The sequence below is a fragment of the Triticum dicoccoides genome, chromosome 3B (genome assembly GCF_002162155.2).
Source record: "Triticum dicoccoides isolate Atlit2015 ecotype Zavitan chromosome 3B, WEW_v2.0, whole genome shotgun sequence".
NCBI classification, from domain to species: Eukaryota; Viridiplantae; Streptophyta; class Magnoliopsida; order Poales; family Poaceae; genus Triticum; species Triticum dicoccoides.
In genome coordinates, this window is record NC_041385.1 from 572,973,459 (window position 1) to 572,981,621 (window position 8,163).

The following is an 8,163-nucleotide window of genomic DNA, read 5'->3' on the forward strand; positions in this document are numbered from 1 at the left end:
AACTTGCAACAATAATTAGAGGACGTCCAACTTGTTTTTGCAGCATATGTCGTGTGATGTGATATGGCCAAGTAGGATATGATGAATGAAATATATGTGATGTATGAGATTGATCATATTCTTGTAATAGGAATCAGGACTTGCATGTCGATGAGTATGACAACCGGCAGGAGCCATAGGAGTTGTCTTTATTTATTGTATGACCTGCGTGTCACTGAATAACGCCGTGTAATTACTTTACTTCATTGCTAAACCGTTAGCCATAGTAGTAGAAGTAATAAGTTGGTGAGACAACTTCACGGAGACACGATGATGGAGATCATGATGATGGATATCATGGTGTCATGCCGGTGACGATGATGATCATGGAGCCCCGAAGATGGAGATCAAAAGGAGCAAAATGATATTGGCCATATCATGTCACCATTTGATTGCATGTGATGTTTATCATGTTTATGCATCTTATTTGCTTAGAACGACGGTAATAAATAAGATGACCCCTCACTAAAATTTCAAGAAAGTGTTCCCCCTAACTGTGCACCGTTGCGAAAGTTCGTTGTTTCGAAGCACCACGTGATGATCGGGTGTGATAGATTCTAACGTTCACATACAATGGGTGTAAGCCAGATTTACACACGCGAAACACTTAGGTTGACTTGACGAGCCTAGCATGTACAGACATGGCCTCGGAACACAAGAGACCGAAAGGTCGAGCATGAGTCGTATAGTAGATACGATCAACATGAAGATGTTCACCGAAGATGACTAGTCCGTCTCACGTGATAATTGGACACGGCCTAGTTGACTCGGATCATGTATCACTTAAGATGACTATAGGGATGTCTATCTGAGTGGGAGTTCATCAAATAATGTGATTAGATGAACTTAATTATCATGAACATAGCCAAAAGGTCTTTGCAAATTATGTCGTAGCTCGCGCTTTAGTTCTATTGTTTTAAGATATGTTCCTAGAGAAAATTTAGTTGAAAGATGAAGTAGCAATTATGCGGACTGGGTCTGTAAACTCAGGATTGTCCTCATTGCTGTGTAGAAGGCTTATGTCCTTAATGCACCGCTCGGTGTGCTGAACCTCGAACGTCGTCTGTGGATGTTGCGAACATCTGACATACACGTTTTGATGACTACGTGATAGTTCAGTAATGGTAAACAGTTTAGAATTGAGGCGCCGAAGATGGTTTTTGAAACGTCATGGAACATATGAGATGTTTCAAGGGCTGAAATTGGGATTTCAGGCTCGTGCCCACGTCAAGAGGTGTGAGACCTCCGACGAGTTTCTTAGCCTGCAAACTAAGGGAGAAAAGCTCAATTGTTGAGCATGTGCTCAGATTGTCTGAGTACTACAATCACTTGAATTGAGTGGGAGTTAATCTTCCATATGAGATAGTGATGGTTCTCCATAGTCACTGCCATCAAGCTATTAGAGCTTCGTGATGAACTATAACATATTAGGGATAGACATGACGATCCTTGAGCAATTCGTGATGTTTGACACCGCGAAAGTAGATATCAAGAAGGAGCATCAATTGTTGATGGTTAGTGAAACCACTAGTTTCAAGAAGGGCAAGGACAAGAAAGGATACTTCATGAAACGGCAAATCAGTTGCTGCTCTAGTGAAGAAACCCAAGGTCGAACCCAAACCCGAGACTAAGTGCTTCTGTAATGAGGGGAACAGTCACTGAAGCAGAACTACCCTAGATACTTGGTAGATGAGAAGGCTGGCAAAGTCGACAGGAGTATATTGGATATACATTATATTGATGTGTACTTTACTAGTACTCCTAGTAGCACCATGGTAATAGATACCGGTTCAGTTGCTAAGTGTTAGTAACTCGAAATAAAAGGCTATGGAATAAACGGAGACTAGCTAAAGTCGAGGTGACGATATGTGTTGGAAGTATTTCCAAGGTTGATGTGATAAAACATCGCATGCTCCCTCTGCCATCGGGTTCGGTGTTAAACCTAAATAATTGTTATTTGGTGTTTGCGTTGAGCATATACATGATTGGATTATGTCTATCGCAATACGATTATTCATTTAAGGAGAATAATGGTTGCTCTGTTTATTTGAATAATACCTTCAATGGTCTTGCACCTAAAATGAATGGTTTATTGAATCTCGATCATAGTGATACACATGTTCATGCCAAAAGATATAAGATAGTAATGAGAGTACCACCTACTTGTGGCACTGCCATTTGAGTCATATTGGTATAAATGCATGAAGAAGCTCCATGTTGATGGATCTTTTGGACTCACTCATTTTTTGAAAAGTTTGAGACATGCGAACCATGTCTATTAGTATGTACGCATGAAGAAACTCCATGCAGATGGATCATTTGGACTCACTTGATTTTGAATAACTTGAGACATGCAAATCATACCACATGGGCAAGATGACTGAAAGGCCTCATTTTCAGTGAAATGGAACAAGAAAGCAACTTGTTGGAAGTACACATTTTGATGTGTGCAGTCCAATGAGTGCTGAGGCACGCAGTGGATGTCGTTATGTTCTTACTTCACAGATGATTTGAGTAGATGCTGAGTATATTTACTTGATGAAACACAAGTCTGAATTATTGAAAGGTTCAAGTAATTTCAGAGTGAAGTTGAAGATCATCGTGACAAGAGGATAAAATGTCTATGATATGATCACAGAGATGAATATCTGAGTTATGAGTTTGGTATACAATTTAAGACATTGTGGGAATTGTTTCACAACTAATACCGCCTGGAACACCAGTGTGATGGTGTGTCCGAACATCATAGATGCACCCTATTGGATATGGGGCATACCATGATGTCTCTTATCAAATTACCAGTATCGTTTATGGGTTAGGCATTAGAGACAACCACATTCACTTGAAATAGGGCACCACGTAATTCCGTTGAGATGACATTGTATGAACTATGGTTTAGAGAAACCTAGGCTGTCGTTTCTTGAAAGTTTGGGGCTTCGACGCTTATGTCAAAAGTTTCATCCTGATAAGCTCGAACCCAAAGCGGATAAATACATCTTCATAGGACACCCAAAACAGTTGGGTATACCTCCTAATTCAGATCCGGAAGCAAAAGTAATTGTTTCTAGAAACGGGTCCTTTCTAGAGAAAAAGTTTCTCTCGAAAGAATTGAGTGGGAGGATGGTGGAGACTTGATATGGTTATTGAACTGTCACTACAACTAGTGTGTAGCAGGGCACAGGAAGTTGTTCCTGTGGAACCTACACCAATTGAAGTGGAAGCTGATGATAGTAATCATGAAGCTTCGGAACAAAGTCACTACCGAACCTCGTAGGACGACAAGGACGCGTACTGCTTCAGAGTGGTACGGTAATCCTGTCTTGGAGGTCATGTTGTTAGACAACAATGAACCTACGAGCTATGGAGAAGCGATGGTGGGCCCGGATTCTAACAAATGGCTCGAGGCCATAAAATCCAAGAGAAGATCCATGTATAAAACAAAGTGTAGACTTTGGAAGAACTACTTGATGGTCATAAGGCTGTTGGGTACAGATGGATTTTAATAGGGAAGACAGACAATGATGGTAAGTTTCACCATTAACAAAGCTCAACTTGTCGCTAAGATGTTTTCCGACAAGTTCAAGGAGTTGAGTATGATGAGATTTTCTCACTCATAGCGATGCTAAGAGTCTGTTGAAATTATATTAGCAGTTACTGCATTATTTATGAAATCTTGCAGATAGGATGTCAAAAACCATTGTTTCCTCGACATTTTTCTTGAGGAAAGGTTGTATGTGATACAACCAGAAGGTTTTGTCAATCCTAAAAGATGCTAACAAGTATGCAAAGCTCCAGCAATCCTTCTAAGGACTGGAGTAAGCATCTCGGAGTTGGAATATATGCTTTGATGAGATGATCAAAGATTTTGGGTTTATACAAAGTTTATGAGAAACATGTATTTCCAAAGAAGTGAGTGGGAGCACTATAGAATTTCTGATGAGTATATGTTGTTGATATATTGTTGATCAGAAATGATGTAGAATTTCTGGAAAGCATATAGGGTTATTTGAAAAGTGTTTTTCAATGGAAAACCTGGATTAAGCTACTTGAACATTGACCATCAAGATCTATAAGGATAGATCAAATACACTTAATAATACTTTCAAATGAACACACACCGTGACAAGATTTTGAAGTAGTTCAAAATAGATCGGCAAAGAAGGAGTTCTTGGATGTGTTATAAGGTGTGAGTATTGAGTAAGACTCAAGACCTGACCACGGCAGAATAGAGAGAAAGGACGAAGGTCGTCCCCTATGCTTTAGACGTAGGCTTTACAGTATGCTATGCTGTGTACCGCACCTGAAGTGTGCCTTGCCATGAGTCAGTAAAGGGGTACAAGAATGATCCAGGAATGGATCACAAGATAGCGGTCAAAAAATTTCTTAGTAACTAGTGGACTAAGGAATTTTCTCGATTATGGAGGTGGTAAAAGAGTTCGTCGTAAAGGGTTACGCCGATGCAAACTTTGACACTAATCCGGATGACTCTGAGTAGTATACCGGATTCGTATAGTAGAACAGTTATTTGGAAAAGCTCCAATTAGCGTGTCGTAGCTGCATCTAGGAGATGACGTAGAGATTTGTAAAGCACCCACGGATCTGAAAGATTCATACCCATTGACTAATAACCTCTCTCACAAGCAAGATATGATCAAACCCATTGGGTGTTGGACTCGTTGCAATCACATAGTGATGTGAACTAGATTATTGACTCTAGTGCAAGTGGGAGACTATTTAAAATATGCCCTAGAGGCAATAATAAAATGGTTATTATTATATTTCCTTGTTCATGATAATTGTCTATTGTTCATGCTAAAATTGTATCAACTTGAAATCATAATACATGTGTGAATACGTAGACCACAACATGTCCCTAGTGAGCCTCTAGTTGACTAGCTCGTTGATCAATGGACATTGGATGTCATTGATAACGGGATCACATCATTAGGAGAATGATGTGATGGACAAGACCCAATCCTAAGCATAGCACAAGATCGTGTAGTTCGTTTGCTAAAGCTTTTCTAATGTTAAGTATCAGTTTCTTAGACCATGAGATTGTGTAACTCCCGGATACCAAAGGCGTGCTTTGGGTGTACCAAACTTCACAACGTAACTGGGTGACTATAAAGGTGCATTACAGGTATCTCCGAAAGTGTCTGTTGGGTAGGCACGAATCGAGACTAGGATTTGTCACTCTGTATGACGGAGAGGTATCTCTGGGCCCACTCGATAATGCATCATCATAATGAGCTCAATGTGACTAAGTAGTTAGTCACAGGATCATGCATTACGGAACGAGTAAAGTGACTTGCCGGTAATGAGATTGAACAAGGTATTGGGATACCGACGATCGAATCTCGGGCAAGTAACGTACCGATTGACAAAGGGAATTGCATACGGGATTGCTTGAATCCTTGACATCGTGGTTCATCCAATGATATCATCGTGGAACATGTGGGAGCAAACATGGGTATCCAGATCCCGCTGTTGGTTATTGGCCAGAGAGCTGTCTCGGTCATGTCTGCATGATTCCCGAACCCGTAGGGTCTACATACTTAAGGTTCGATGACGCTAGGGTTATAAGGAAAGTTTGTATGTGGTTACCGAATGTTCTTCGGAGTCTCGAATGAGATCCCGAACGTCACGAGGAGTTCCGGAATGGTCCAAAGGTAAAGAATGATATATAGGTAGTGAGGTTTTGGTCACCGGAAGTATTTCGGGGGTCACCGGTAATGTACCGGGACCACGGGAAGGGTTCCAGGGGTCCACCGGAAGGGGCCACAAGCCCCGGAGGCTTGCATGGGCCTAGAGTGGAAAGGGACCAGCCCTAGAGTGGGCTGGTGCGCCTCCCACCAAGTCCCAAGGCGCAGCTAGGAGGGGAGAGGGGAAACCCTAGGCGCAGATGGGCCTAAAGGCCCACCCTAGGGCGCGCCCCCTCTCTCCCCCTCTTGGCCGCCCCCTCCAAGTCCCATCTAGGGATTCCGCACCCCTAGGGTGGGAACCCTAGATGGGGGCGCAGCCACCTCCCCTCCTCCTATAAATAGTGGGGGTTTTTGGGCTGCCAGACACATGAGTTTTCACCTCTCCTGGCGCAGCCCTACCCCTCTCCCTCCTCGTCTCTTGCAGTGCTTGGCGAAGCCCTGCTGGAGTGCCACGCTCCTCCATCACCACCACGCCGTTGTGCGCTGCTGGACGGAGTCTTCCCCAACCTCTCCCTCTCTCCTTGCTGGATCAAGGCACAGGAGACGTCACCGGGCTGCACGTGTGTTGAACGCGGAGGTGCCGTCCGTTCAGCACTAGGATCTTTGGTGATTTGGATCACGACGACTACGACTCCCTCAACCCCGTTCTCTTGAACGCTTCCGCTCGCGATCTACAAGGGTATGTAGATGCACTCCTCTCTCGTTGCTAGTCTCTCCATAGATAGATCTTGGTGACTCGTAGGAAAATTTTGAATTTCTGCTACGTTCCCCAACAGTACGACCTGTATGCCATGGCCCACACTGCCTCTTACAAGAAAGTCAAGGCATTCTCTCAGTCTGACCTCGATGATCCAAAGAACTTCACCAACATCTCCTCCCAAGACAAGCTCGTGAAATATAGAGATCAGGGGAAGGCGAGGAAAGGGGAGGACTTTAACCCGAGCCAGGGTCACATTAATCCAGAGCTGCTGATGATATCTGGTGGCGGGAGGTCCCATGGATCCATAGCCATGGGAGATGGACTTATCCGTTGTCCTAGCACTCTCCCAGAGATCAAGGCGCGCCAGTCGAGCTCCGCTCCTGAGATAAGGCCTCGTGAACGGCGAGTCCAACTCGCCTTCAAGGTTAGTTATACGTACTCAGCTATCTTTCTCCATTACATTGTATGTGCTTCCATCAATGATTACAAATGGTAATGAGGAGTGGTGTTGCAGGCTGCTATACAGAGTGAGAGAGATAGAACGGAGAAACTTCTGGCAGAGGCGGCGGAGAGGCAGCGGGAGTTGGAGGAGAGGACGACAAAGATGTTGGAGGATGAGAGGGCACGGAATGACATGCAGGCAAGGCCATGTACGAGCTCCTTGTGGTAAGTTTCTTCTGCAGATTAGCCAAAACATTCATGTAGTGTTTGTCTCATTACTAACTAGTATGACTGAGTCATCAAAACCAAATGTGCAGTTTGTGTGCGAGAAGTCCGGTCAGACCGCTCCGCCAATGCCAGTGATTGCTCCTGGGACCACGGTGAGTTTAATTTGAATGGTCATTACTTGCTAGTCTTAACATTTGAGTGTAATCATGCTAACAAGACATTGGAAATGATCTTTGGTGTAGCGTAACTCCAGACAAGCATCGCACGATCCTTCTCCAGCTACCGGCACGAGCCAGCTCACTCCTACACCTCCATGATCACGGTAAGTGTCTCTAGTGTTTTGCTTAACAAATGCTTAAAGACCTAGACTTAGCTTTATTTCCTCCAATATGCTTACCATAATGACCTAGAGTTAGCTTCTTTTCCTCCAAAATGACTTAATAAGCTTACTTACCTCCAAAACCATCCATTTTACCTAAGTTAGCTCTAAAACGATATGTACTTAGCTTACTTATGTCAAAAATGGCATAATTAGCTTAGTTAGCTCATAAACAATCCATTTTACCTAAGTTAGATCTAAAATGACCCATTTTACCTTAGTTAGCTCATAAATGATCCATTTTACCCAAGTTAGCTCTAAAATGACCCATTTTACCTAGATTAGCTCCTAAATGATCCATTTTACCTAGATTAGCTCCTAAATGATCCATTTTACCTACGTTAGCTCTAAAATGACCCATTTTACCTAGGTTAGCTCCAAAATGACCCATCTTACCTAGGTTAGCTCTAAAATGATGCATTTTACCCAAGTTGGCTCTAAAATGAACCATTTTTACCTAGATTAGCTCATAAATGATCCATTTCACCTAAGTTAGCTCACAAACGATCCATTTTACCTAGGTTAGCTCCAAAATGACCCATCACACCTAGGTTAGCTCTAAAATGATGCTTTTTACCTAAGTTAGCTCATAAACGATCCATTTCACCTAGGTTAGCTCATAAACGATCCATTTCACCTAAGTTAGCTAAAAAACGATCCATTTCACCTAGGTT